General features: G+C 35.0%; 1 protein-coding gene across 1 annotated transcript in view; it reads left to right on the plus strand.

Annotated features, from left to right (window-relative positions):
• Positions 1 to 1,199: 1,199 nt before the first annotated feature.
• Positions 1,200 to 14,542, plus strand: part of LOC144373373 (uncharacterized) — a 66,722-nt gene continuing 53,379 nt past the window's right edge. The window contains 1 exon segment of the mRNA XM_078036467.1: positions 1,200 to 1,305. The gene's annotated coding sequence lies outside the window, so the exon portion shown is untranslated.

Raw genomic sequence — 14,542 nt, forward strand, 5'->3', positions numbered from 1 at the left:
TTAGTATTTTTATGGCATCATTTTTACATTTAAATGTTAAAACCAGGATTTATTCTGGTGTTCAGAATGATGTGTAGGTTCAACTTTATTTTTTTGTGTGTGTGCCCGTTATTTTCATCTGTTGGTTTTAGAGCCCTTATTTGAACACTCTTATTGTATTTTTAACTTTTGGATGTCCTGAAGTGTCTCTGGGTTTGTATGCTATTAGTCTTTTTCTTCATGTGCCAGTATCACATTACTGGTTTTATAAAAGTTTTAATAAAAAACTAACTAGTTTTTTCTTCTTGCTTTTCAGAAAGGAAACAAAAAGTCTTGTCTTCAAGTCCCTCCTGTTTATTTCTCTCTTGTGTGCACCCTAATAACAGTGCTACTCAGCATTTCCCAAAAGCCCCATGTGTCCTATGATGCCATCCTTTCCACCCAGAATCTTCCACACCGAATTCTGCCACTTAAGATATGTTATACTTCCAGCCAAGTAAAAACCAGTGTCTGTCACTTCAAGCAGCTTTCCTATCTTGTGGTGTGAGCCTTGGTAGATAGGACACTCCTTGGGAGAAATCGTTGTCTGTTCTGTAAAGGAGAGAATGCCAGAACCCAGCAAAATACCCGACAATGTTCACATTGAGATGTTTGTTAAATGAACAAATGAAGAATTCACTTTGGACTTTTCGCCTTACATGTCTGGGTAGCTCCTCTCACCCATTACACTTTAGTCTTTGTAGAATACAAAGACTATGCCTCTTTTCAATAAGAGTTATAAGAAATACAATAAATAATAGGGGTGGATGTGGTGAGTGGCAGATTTTTTAATTATGTGAGAGGCTATAATGTTAAAACATTGAAAGTTTGTTCTAAGAATTATTTTAGAGCCTCTGATGTGGATTATCCCTCATATTCCTTAGAAATCTTCCTTATGGGCATTGCTATTATACATATAAGGAACAGACTCAAAGAGGGGGGCTGACATGACTTGCCCTTGGTCACAGGCAAGTGGGAGAGGCAGGGTCCAGGTGCAGGAGATGAGCGTGCCATGGTGCCCCAGACATATGCACTGAATGCAATCATTTACATAGGTTAGATTTGTAATAGTGCCCAACTTTACTTCCCAATTGTCCTATTCTGTTAACTTCTGTTTTGTTCTGATTGATCTCACATGTTCACATTCTCCAGGAGGATTTCTCTAACTGCCTTGGATGCTGGCATGTGTTTGATAGAAAATAATCTTTACTTTTTTATTTTCAGGTTCCTAATGAAGGTGATAAGAAAGAATGTAAGGCCGGAAAACAACTAAATATTTTTAATGTGGTAAGTATTTTATGATTTTACATTTAAAAAATTCTTTAATTATTATTTGTCTAGTGTGGTTCATTAAGGTGTAAAAGGGATATTGTTTTAGGAGTGTTTGAATTTATAGAACCTATGGGTGGTAAGGTGAATGCCAGGAATATGGGCTGTTTGAATAATGATGTTTGCCTTTCTCTATCTCTTTGACTCTAATATTTTAATTTCTATTATCTTGTCATTTTAAAGTGTGGTTTTGAGAAGGAGATCCTGTATTACATCTACTTGCAACATTCAATGAATTCTTTTCTTTTAACTAGGAAGTTGAAAGTATTTGAAGAAATTTTGGTGATATAGAGGCACTTCTTTATCTTAAAAGTTTGTTGTGATTTTTTATTATAATAATTAGAAAAATTTCTGCCCATATGAAAAAACATAATGACAAAAGTAAGTCCTCATCTCCTACACAAAGAAATGGCCACCATTAACACACTTTTGTAAACTTATTGATGTATATGAAAGTATATATAGGACTTTAAATAAAATTCAGTCTCTATCTCTCTATATGAAGCTATGTGGTCATTTTTAATGTGTTTTATATATCTCTATTTGTGAGTTGAAACTGATGTGCATAATCATCTGTGATCATTTTACTGGCTGCCTCTTTATTTTTTTATTTTTTTTAGTTGTCAATTGATCTTCATTTACATATATAGTGCTGAGAATTAAACCCTGTGCTTCACACATGCCAGGAAAGTCCCCTACCACTGAGCTACAACCCTAGCTCTGGCTGTCCATCATTTAGAGGCATCATACTTTATGTATCTACTCCTTTGATAACCATTTAGATTGTTACTTGTTTTTCTTTCTTGTGAGTAATGGTATGTTGATGACAGTATACTTATTCATTTATCTTCTTAGAGGTATAACTGCCAGGTCAAACATTATACATTTTAAATATTGATAAATATGGCTAAGCTTTTATCTGTAAAAACTATTCCCCCTCAATTTTTATGAGAATACTATTTTCAAAACCCTTGCTCATAGCAAGTTTTGTTAATCTTTTTAATCTTTGCTAATCCAATAGGAAAAAAAGAGCATTTTTGAAGTAACATGTTTTTTATTGGTACTGGAGTTTGAACCCAGTGGCACTTCACCAGTAAACTAGATCCCCAGAACCTTTTGTTTTATTTTATTTTGAAACAGGGCCTTGCTAAGTTGCTGAGGCTGTCATTGAACTTTTGATCCTCCTGCCTCAGTCTCTTGAGTTGTTGGGATTACAGGTGTGTTCCACTGTACCCAACTATTGAAGAAAACATTGTATTATTCAAAGACTTCTTTTATTCAATATTCTTATTAACATAAAGAATTCTAATCCTTAAGAACATACTTGTGATTCTTATTTGTGATATATTCTTAGGTATTAAATGTAATGAAAATATTTAAACATATTGAGTTGTTTTTAAGTCTTTTGCCTTGATTTTAACTTATTATTAATATTTGAAAACTTGATGGTTGGGGATGTGGCTCAAGTCATAGCACACAAGCCTGGCATGTATGAAGCACTGGGTTTGATCCTCAGCACCACATAAAAATAAAATAAAGGTATTGTGTCCACCTTAATTCTTTACCCTTTATTTCTCCTGTTACCTGCATTTGTTAAAATTTTTTATACTACATTTAAATAGATATTAAGACATAATTACATGGCTGGGATTTTGGCTCAGTGCTTGGCATGTGTGAGGCACTGTGTTAGATCCTCAGCACCACAATCAATCAATCAATCAATCAATCAATCAATAAAGCTATTATGTCCATCTACAACTACCAAAAAAAGACTTTATTACATGTTAAATGGGTTGGATTTTGTGCATTTGGAACAGTTTCTTCCTATATTAGGCATAAAGCTTAGTTTAGACTGGCATAGTAAGTGATCATTTAATTGGAAATTTGGGTAGACAGAGAAGTTCAGTCTTCCTGTGCACAATTTAAGACTTTGTACCCTTTGAGATGGAACAGCTATGCAGTCAGGGTGGTAGTACTGAGCTGCATTTGGAAAAGAGATGCCAAGTGCTGATGTACAGTGTAGATGAGAGCTGCTCAGGGTTTCCTTCTGTAAACACTGCAACTGACCAGGTCTCCCCCAGGGGCACTGTTAACTCAAAGTCTTATGGGTGGAGTTTTAGAAAAGGGAGGAAAGAGCAGTAGCTTTGGGGTACAAGGTCCATAATGAGCTCAGAGTTTAGTGAAACTCTTTGGGGATATTCCAAAGTTCTTAGAAATTCCCATCCCTCTGAGGAATTTCCTCTCTTCTAACACTGAAAGTTTTTTCCAGTGTGTGGCATGATGCAAATTTGTGTGGAGCTATGCAGAGTGAGTCTATTACTACAGAGTCTAGATGGTGTCTTTAAATAGATATCCAGCAATCCAGCATGGGAGTATGGCTGCAAACCACTATCACCTTCCCCACACCTTATCTATAGCAGTGCAATTGAAATTTCACACAAGCTTTTCCTTCTTTGGTTTGTAAAGAAGAGAACACCTTGGTGAAGCTTCGGTTTGTGTATGTTAAACCCCATGTGTTTTGTTTTAGATATATTTTAGTCTTTTCTTTTTTTAAGAGAGAGTGAGAGAGAGAGGGGGACAGAGAGAGAGAGAGAGAATTTTAATATTTATTTATTTTTTCTTAGTTCTTGGCGGACACAACATCTTTGTTGGTATGTGGTGCTGAGGATCGAACCCGGGCCGCATGCATGCCAGGCAAGCGCGCTTCCGCTTGAGCCACATCCTCAGCCCTCAGTCTTTTCTAATATAAGATAGTTTTTCAGTATGAACATTCTAGCAGCCATCACTCAAACATTAACTGCTGTCAATGAGAAAGGATATGTTCCCACATCTTCTCTTGGTGCTTGAAACCATCCCACTTCATTTTTCTTTGACTTTAAGAGCAGATAACAGACACTTGGGAATTATAATCAGATTGTATCATTTTTTATGGAAAGTTTACCAATTATTACACTGCAAAATAGTCATTTCATTGTAACAGAGAGTGTTTCTCTCCATGTCTCTCTTTCTCTTTCTCTCTCAGTTCAGTGCTCTGAAAATACCTCTTAGGTGAATGAATGCTTTGTGTCATGCCCTGATTTAATATGTTTAAAAGAGATCTTATTGATAGGGTTTTCAAAAACCTATGTGGGAGGTGGATGAAGGAGAAAGATTATTCATTCAATGTGAAATCTTTATAGATCTTTAGATGTCCACAAGTTAGAAGGATGGCCAATGTTAATCATCCATCCCTACTCTGATATAAGTTCTGAAATGAGTATTTGCTGTGAAGAGTTGTGAACAGTGAGGATTTTTGTGGTGGGCTGTGGATTGAGCATTGCACTGTGCTCTTTGTGTGCATTACTTCATTTTGTTCTCAATACAGCAAGGACTCAGTAAAATTGTGAAGTTTGTCCTTGGGCATGTAGCAAGCATGTTTTAAAAAAATGAAAACAAACAAACAAAAAACTGTCACTTGAATTCAGTTCTCTCTATCTCTAAGATCAAGTGCTTTCTTATGGATACAGAAAGGGGTATTGGTAGAAGCTTAGAAAATTATATGTGACTTCAGAGGCTGAAAGAGGAAGATAGATAGTATAAGGCCATCTTCAGCAACTTAGTGAGACTCTGTATTAAAATAAAAAGGTCTGGGGATGTAGCCCAGAGGTTGTACATCTCTGTGTGGTTCAATCCTCAGTTCCACAAAAAAAAAAAGAAAAGAAAAAAAAGGAGAAAGTTGTTTGAATGTTTCCATGGTTGTAGTCTAGATAATGGAAGTGTTGAAAAGACTGACAATAACTTTATTCTGTCATCACCACTGCCATTATTAATACTATCCTCTTGGGATGAGGATGTGGCTCAAGCGGTGTCGCGCTCGCCTGGCGTGCGTGCGGCCTGGGTTCGATCCTCAGCGCCACATACCAACAAAAGATGTTGTGTCCGCCGAGAACTAAAAAATAAATATTAAAAAAAAAATTCTCTCTCTCTCCTCTCTCACTCTCTCTTAAAAAAATACTATCCTCTTTATTTTTAATGTTCTTCAGCATCAACTAATGAAGTCTAGGAGCATGCCAGGGTGTCTGGCTCATAGGCTTGTATAATTTAACAGCACTCCAAAATGAAAAGTTCATGCTGCCAAGTACAAACAGATGTTCTGTGGATTGTTAATTTGGTTATAGGAGAGAATGCTTGTTTTTCCTTTCTATGTGCTAATAAAGAATCTGGAAGGTTTTCTTATAAATGTAATGGATTTTGACTTGTTTAAATCCATGTAATTGAAAAGAAGTAGGCATTCCTAATAAACATTTTTTTTTCTTTTGTAGTGTTTGGTTAGTTTCATTCTGTAACCTGCCAGCTAATTGTGAATTGCATGCTCATTTGTTCTTTGCTCTTTTTACTTTGGATCTGGTTTTATGGTTGGTTTCAATAGGAATTTATTGGTAGGAACATAGATTATTTCCCAATTTGAACACATTGTGTGTTTTTATGATAGAATATTCTGTCACAGGCAGAGTGATTCAACCAGACCCTTATGCAGAGGTGTTACTATATGACTTTGTGCAATCATTTTAAAAAAGAACAGTTTTATTGATATATAATTCACATTGCCATCAAGATCACTCCTGAAAAGTACAATTCACTGAGTTTTAGTATATTCACATGGTTGTGTGCCTATCTTGCTGTCTAATTCTGAAATACTTTTGTCATCTCCAAAGAAGACCCATACCCTTTAGTCATCACTCTCTGCTCACTCTTGCTTCATGTATCTATGAATCTCCTTTTTCTATTTGTGGATTTACTTGTTCTGGATATGTTATATAAATGTAATCATTCAATATATGGCCCTGTGTGTCTGGCTTCTTAGCCTATTTTTGAGGTAGCCCATATCAGAATTTTATTCCTTTTTTATTGCTAAATAGTGTTCTTTTATATGGATACACTACAGTTTGTTTATCCATTTATCAGTTGTTGGATATTTGGATGACTTACACTTTGTGGTTCTTATGATCATGCCACTGTGAATATTTGTGATTTTTATTTGACTTATGTTTTATTTGGGTAGATATTTAGGAGTGAAATTAATGGATCATAAGTAACTCTGCCAGATGTTTTATAAAATGACTCTACCATTTTACATTCCCATCAGCAATGTTTGAAGATTTCATTTCTCCATATTCTTGCCAACAGTTTGCCATGGTATTTTTTTTCATAGTAGTCATCTTAATGGGTATGAAGTGGCATCTCATTGTGGTTTGGACTTGCATTTCCCTGATAACTAATGATATTGAATATCTTCATGTACTTTTTAGCCATTATTTATCTTTGTTAGACAAATGCCTATTCAGATTCTTTGCCCATTTTAAAATTGAGCTGTCTTTTTCTTGTTCATTTGTAATAGTTCTTATGTATTCTGGATATACACAAATGTACTCTTATGAGATATGAGAAGTATAAAATTTTTCTTATTCTATAGTCTTTTCACTTCTTATGAAGCAAATAGATTTTTTGTTGGAGTCCAATTTACCAGTTTTTTTTGACTGCTTATGCAGTTTTCTCTGAAATTTTCTATAAGTTAAAAAAAAGACCTTATTTCTCAACATCTGCTATTAAAATTTTTTTCTACAGAAACTATGATCATTTCTTTAAGTACAAAATAGGTTAGAGATATTAGAAAATATTTTGTGTTTTCAAATATTTTCTTCAAATTTAATGGGTGAAGCCCAAGTTTTCAAACCTGATATCCAGTGTACTTTTTTTTTTTTAATCAGAAAATGTCTTTGAGTGTTCTGCTTAGCTCAGAATGCACATATTATTCTGTAAACATTTATAAATGTCTAATGTATTCTGAAGACTTGACTGGGCTTGGAGATCCAGGGATGCTGGGAACATGGTCTTGTCCTTAAAAAACAAGAGGTCATGTGCCAGGCTACAGATTTCTATGGAGTGTAGCGGCACCAGTGGAGGAAGAGGGGCACTGTCTGGGTGAGAAAGCCTCACAGGGAGTCAGTGCTGGTATTCTGTCTGCAGAGATGTGTGTGTGATCAGAACCTTTAGTTATAGTATACGATTCTTTTTTCAGACATTTGCTGTTGTGTGTGTTGTGTACCTTGGTGCCAGTTATATAACAGCAATATTTATGGATATTGATGTAATAAAATGTAAATATCAATATGATGACTTTGATACATAGAAGAAAGCCTGAAGAAAGCCACTTTTCTTTGATTTCTCCAGGTTTTCAAGAATGGGAACTTCCTACTTACTAATTAATTCAGTGTGGGGTGTGTGTGTATCTGAGTTCCAGCCCAAACCCAAGCAGTTCTGGGTAATCAGAGCTAAAATGTGAGTCAAGGAGGAACAGCTATTTGGATGGAGAGAAGATTGTGTATAGACAGTGGGGTGAGTCCTGTTAAGGAATTTAGATCTTTCTTTAATAATGGAGATCCATTGATGAGTTTGGGCATATGTGGGGAACATGGACTCTCCTGTTAACTGTAACACAGATGATGGTTTTGAGGACTAGAGATAGGAGATTTGTGGGGCTGTTGGACTAGTCCAGATGAGAGTCAATGAGGACCTAAGCTAAGGCACAGATGATAGAGGTGGATACACAGACTGGAAATGTTTAGAAGGTGCAATTTGGGATGCTTTGCTGCAATCAACCATCATTAATTAAAAGGAGGATTATTGAAGAAGGAAGATTTCTGAAGAAGGATTAAAGGAATAAAATGCCACAGAAGCCAGCATGATTTTAGGCCCTTGGGGGTAAAAAGTGACATAGCAGGGGGCCATTTTCAGGCTCTCCCACAAGAGGGATGAAAGAGAGTCTCCTCCCATCTGTGTTTTTTAAAATCCTAAGAGCACTCTTTTTAAAAAATATATATATATATATATATATATATATATATATATATTATTTTCTTTACTTGTTGATGAACTCTATTTTTTTTACTTTTATGTGATGCTGAGAATCAAACCCAGTGCCTTATACATGCTAGGCAAGTGCTCTAACACTGAGCCAAAACAACAGCACTCAAGAGCACTCTTAGCTTGGATATTGTGGCCCCTGCTCAGGCAGAAGCTTTGATGGGAGTTCCTGCCATCATCACTAGCATTCCAAGAAGAGGGGAAGGATTGTGGAACAGAACCATCTGTTTCTCTTTGGTAATTCAAGCTGGCTTGGCCAATTGTTGAGATCTGAAGAGGAAAGTTGAGAATAGTTCAAAAGTTTGTGACATGGATAGCCCACGATTACAGCATTTCTGTGCAAGAACAAGGTTCACAAGTGAGTAGACAAGAATGCAGGAAATAAACAGAGTTTACCTTTAGACCAGTTTTGTTTTGGATGTGACTGTCCAGATGTTATGTTTTTGTGACTATTCCCCTCTAGAGACTGGTTGTTTTCTTTGCTATGACTTTCCAGCATGGATTTTTAGAGGTACCCTTTTCAGCTTCTAGAAAAATTAATTCATTTTATACAGTGCAGCTTATTGAGTTTTTTGTTTTCTGCCTTTTTTTTTGTACTAGGAATTGAGCCCACAGTGCTCAACCACTGAGCCACATCCCCAACTTTCTTTTTTCTTTTCTCTTGAGACAGAGTTTTGTTAAGTTGCTTAGAGCCCCACTAAAGTGCTAAGGCTGTGTTTGAACTTGCAGTCCCCCTGCTTCAGGTTTGCAAGCCATTGGGATTACAGGTGTGTTCCACCAACCTGGTTGAACAATCTTTCTTAATGGACAAAGAACAGTAGATGCGGTTTAACTGGTTCTTGCTCCTATGTTAGTGAAGTGTGAATTTAAATTTCTTTATGCATCTCAAAGAGAACACAATATTGTACAGCAATTCTAAAAGGGTGGAAGTTATGTGGTTTCTGTAAACTACTTTTCTTGATGTTATCCATGAAACATCAGTGTGTTTAGCAGTTAAATAGAAATTTTTGTCAGAGGACAGTGGAAGGCTGGACTGGCACTACACTGTTACACCAACAGCATCATTCAAAACAAGCATTCTTGGCTGGGGATGTGGCTTCCCTCACATGTGTGAGGCCTTGGGTTTAATACTCAGTTCCACAAACAAATCACTGTTCTATGTTTTCATTAATGAAATACAAAGTCATTTTTGGAGGAATGAAGTATCAATTACTCGTTTATATATCTTATTTGTTATAACATGACATGAATCATTTGCTTATGTGATAAACACTGCTACAGTTAAGATCAGAATTGTCTTGAATATATAATGTAACTTTAAACATGGTCAGGATTAATAATAATAATGCTGGTAAGGCCACTCTATAGATGTCATTTTACTAAGGATCTTGATCTTGCCTAACTTTCCAAGATATAACAATAAAGGCTAGCTGAAAGCCAAAACTCAGAAGATAAATTGTTGCACACACTCAGCTCTGCCACTATGTTTTTTCTCCTCCATGCCACGGCAGATGGTCAGATTAAGGTGAATTCGAGAAAAATAACTGTACTGAGATTAAATTGGGAGTTACTCATGATGGGATGAATCCAATTTCTCTGGCAGGTTTGGTCCAATTTGGAGCCCTCTTGTTAAAAGGTTCAAGATATACTCTGTGTTGTCAGTAATGGGAAGTAGCTCAGTGACCTTGGACAAGTTATTTAAGGTCAGTTACACTCTACCTTTCTAAAATATTCTCCATTGTAGCATTGGTTTGAGGATGAGCACAGCTGCTGCATATAAACTGGTAAGCACAGTGCCAAGCACATTACAAATTACAAGTAGATCTTACTCCATGAAACAGTGTTTTTCTTCAAGGTAAAATGCAGCATGAGGGCAGTAATTGACATTGGACGTATCATGAGGAACCACAATTTGGCTCTTAGCTTCAATGGAACTCAAGCTGTAGCAGGTATTATTTCACAATTTTAATTAAAATAAGTATCAGAGGTAAGATGTAAAGCTTCATAATTTTAATTAAAAGTGGTTAAATGTTTTTGCTTTTTTCACCAATTTACCTAAAGCAAACCATTTACATTTGTAAAACTCCAAAAATCAATAATTAGAAGATGCAATAACTGAATACTATGGTTTGTTTCATCTTTGTTTAGTGAATATTGCTTCTCCATGAGGATGAGAATTCTTGAATATTGTGCTTTCAGAACTCATGTTCTGCATTCCATGGTTACTGAACACTTAAGATTAGTAGTGTTTAATGTAGATATGAATTTGGGTATGATGTGTTTAGAACACATGCAGAAGAATCCTGTCAGTCAAAATTTACTAAAAGCTTATTGTTTAGCAAAACTCTATCTTTGAGAACACAAAACATGACAATTCTGAAAAACTTGAAGAAATTTAGAAGAGTGACTTTCTAAGCGAATCAGAAGCACATGCCATCCATAGTTATTGCTAACAATTGATTTTTATAGATTTTTGTGTACCTGGCATGGGTTCTTTGGATTCTTTTTTTAAAATTATTTATTAGTTATAGTCAGTTATACATGACAGTAGAAAATGCTTAAATTCATTGTATACAAATGGAGCATATGTAGGGTTCTTTTAGAGAAACAACCTTAAAGGATAGTATCATTTCAAGGGAAAAAGATAGTGGAAGATTTACAAATGGATTCCCTTGGTAAGCTGTAAAATGTCTTGTATATTGTGGCAGAGCTATGGATGATTTTATTTGTGATATATAATTAAGCTTGTATCTTCTATAAGATATAGTAATTTCCATACTTAGTCCTTCTAACTGAACTCAGTAATGAAGAATATGCTGCTACAGAGTATTATCTTTGATACCAGCTGTTAGAGAATTCACTTAAAACATCCTATTTTTTATTGGTGTTAAAAATCATTTGGGGTCTGTCTTTTCACATCCTTTCATATTTCTAAGCCAGAATGACCTCTTAGAGCTGGCAGACTTCATACTCACTGTGTGAGAAAGTAATTTGTAATCTTTGTTCTGAGTTCACTTAAGATATGAGAAATACTTGTAATTTTGGAATTAAGCTGTTAGGATACAGTTCTTCAGTCATATTATCATTGAAATTTATTATTTTAACCTTTAATTAGGAGAGTCGCTGTTCTTGGCTGTCTGTGGCCTGTTTCCATTGCTATTCTTTCATCATGTGATTTAAATGTTTCTAAATCTTACAAATTATTTCAAAAGAAGACATGGAATAACTTTGTAGTTCGGTACTTGTCCATTCTGCATGAAATCCAGCCCTTTCAACAGTGGCATACAGAGAGCACATGTGCAGTAAACATTTATTTGAATTAATAAATTGTTTTAGGGCAGCTTGCAAAAGTAATGTTGTCAGTATTCAATCACTGAGCCTTCAGTACTGGTAGTTCAGCTAAACATTCAGACTTCATTTGAAGCCAGTAAACAGACAACTGTGCAATCCAGGGAGACCAATTTGTTAACTTTTCTATCCAATAGTAATTTACTTTTTTTTAAGAGAGAGAGGGGAGAGAGAGAGAAAGAGAGAGAGAGAGAGAGAGAGAGAGAGAGAGAGAGAGAGAGAGAATTTTTTTAATATTTTTTTTTTAGTTTTTGGTGGACACAATATCTTTATTTTATTTTTATGTGGTGTTCAGGATTGAACCCAGTGCCTCACGCATGCCAGGCAAGCACGTTACCACTTGAGCCACATCCCCAGCCAGTAATTTACTTCTACAATCATGTTTATGTAGAGTAAATGTCAAAAGAAAAGGTGTATTTGAAGCAGTTACATGAGTAAGTTTGCTACAGTGAAAGATTTTTGGTATGCTGATGGAAAAGGGACAATTTAAAATTTATATTATAAATTCAGGTTGCTCTTTTTAAAGACAGTTTTATTGAAGTCTAATTGACATCCAATAAACTTCGTGTTTAAAGTGTATGATTTAATCAGTTCTGACACATGTGCACACCCAAGAAACCATTATCACAATAAGGAGAATGAACAGATCCATCACCACCCCAAGTTTCTTTGTTCTTCTATCCTCAAGGTCCTCTGTCCCTTTCTCCAGGCAACCACCAACCTACTGATCTACTATTACTGTAGGTTAATTTGCTTATTCTAGGGTTTTATGTAAATGGAATTATAAAACATGTGTTCTCTCTCTCTCTCTCTCTCTCTCTCTCTCTCTCTCTCTCTGCCTCTCTCTGCTCTTTCCCTCAGTGTAATTATTTTGAGATTTGTCTCTGTTTCTGATTATATCAGTAGTTTGTTCCTTTAAGTGCTCAAAGTATTCTATTGCATGGATGTGCCTGTTCACCACTGACAGACATTTGGGTGTTTCCAGCATTTGGCTCTTAGAACTAAAACCCATCTGAACAACTGTATTACAGATCTTTGTGTGGACTTAGGCTTTCTTTTCTCTTTGTTAAATACCCAGAAGTGAAATGAGTAGATCATGTGCTAGGTGTATTTTTAATTTTTTAAACTGCCAAACTATATTCCAAGTTATTGTTTCCTTTTACATTCCTAACAGCAGTGAATGAGGAATCAGTTGCTCCAAGTCTCTATCTTAAATATTACAGTGGTAGTCTTTTAAAATTTTAGTCCTTTAAAAAATACATAGTATTACCTCAATGTGATTTTTAAATTTTTTTTTAGTTGGATATATACACAATGCCTTTATTTTATTTATTTATATTTATACAGTTCTAAGGATTGAACCCAGTTACTTATATGTGCCAGGCAAGTGCTATGCCACTGAGTCACAACCCCAGCCTCTCATTGTGATTTTAATTTGCATTTTCCTATTGGCTGATTATGATGTTGAGCATATTTTCATGTGCTTATTTGCCATTCCTTGGTAAAGTATTAAATCTTGTATGTTATTATTTATTGAGGTATTTGTTTTTCTTATTAAGTTTTAAGAGTTCTTTATATATTCTAGATACAAATTCTTTATTAGATTTATGATATTTTGTCCCAGTCTGTCATGTTTTACATTCCACTAGCAGTGTCTCTCAAAGAACAGATGTTCTTAATTTTGATGAAATTCAATTTATGAATTGTTCTTTAATGCACTTTTGGTATCATATCTAACAACTCTTTGCCTAACCCCAAGTCACAGAAGTTAGCTCCTGTTTCCTTGAGGAGGTTTATTGTTTTCGGTTTTACACTTAGGTATATGACCCATTTTGAGTTAATTTCTGTATGTGGTGCAAGGCAGCAGTCAAAATTCATAAGTTTTTGTATATGGGTATTTAGTTCTAGCACCATTTGTTAAAAATGAACATTGTCTCTTTGCTGAATTGCCTTTGTACCATTGCCAAAAATCAGTTTTTTTGTGTACATGGGTCTATTTTGGCCTCTATTTTGTATCATGATCTACTTGTTTATCTTTATATCAGTACCACATTGTCTGAATTACTTTACCTTTGTAATAGTGTTTTATTCCAGATTTTTTCTTTGCAACGTTTTTTGGACTGCTCTGGGTCCTTTGTATATGCATTGGAAGTTTATAATCAGCTTACCTGTTTATACAAAACAGCCTGCTGGGATTCTGAGATATTGAATCTATGAATCAACTTGGAGAGAACTGACTTCTTAACATCATTGAGTCTTCCAACAAATGAACATGTTATTTCTTCCCATTTGTTTAGATTTTCTTTAATTTCTCACAGCAATCTTTTAAAGTAGAAGTTTTGCATATCCCTTTCAAATTTGTCTTAAATATTTGACATTTTTAGTGTTATTAAAGTATGTTTTAAAAATTCAATATAAAATTTTTCATTACTAACATAGAACAAGAATTCAGTTTTGTATCTAGCTCTTGTATCATGCAGCTTCGCCAAACTCACCTTCTTGCACTAGCTTTTTTGGGGGCATATTTCATCGGATTTTTATATATAGATAATCTCATCATTTATAAAATGATGAATGTCAAGTTTTTCTTGCCTTATTAATCTAAGCAGAATCTCTGATATATTGTTGGATAGAAATGATGGGAGTGGTCGTCCTTGTCTTGTTCCTTATATTAAGAGAAAAACATTCAATCTTTTTTAATTATGTGTGCTGTTAACTCTAGGGTTCCCCCCCCCCCTTGGATTCCTTTTATCAGAATGAGACTGTTCGTTCTATTCCTAAGGTTTTTATTGTTGTTGTTTTTGAACTAAGAATGGGTATTGGATTGTTATTATTTGTTTGCTAATATAATGATGTGCATTGTGTTTTGAATGGAAAACAAGCTTCACAATATTAGCATAAATCTCATTTAGTCATGAGGTATTATTCATTTTATATATTATTA

Source organism: Ictidomys tridecemlineatus, unplaced genomic scaffold, assembly GCF_052094955.1.
Source record: "Ictidomys tridecemlineatus isolate mIctTri1 unplaced genomic scaffold, mIctTri1.hap1 Scaffold_373, whole genome shotgun sequence".
Taxonomy (NCBI): Eukaryota; Metazoa; Chordata; class Mammalia; order Rodentia; family Sciuridae; genus Ictidomys; species Ictidomys tridecemlineatus.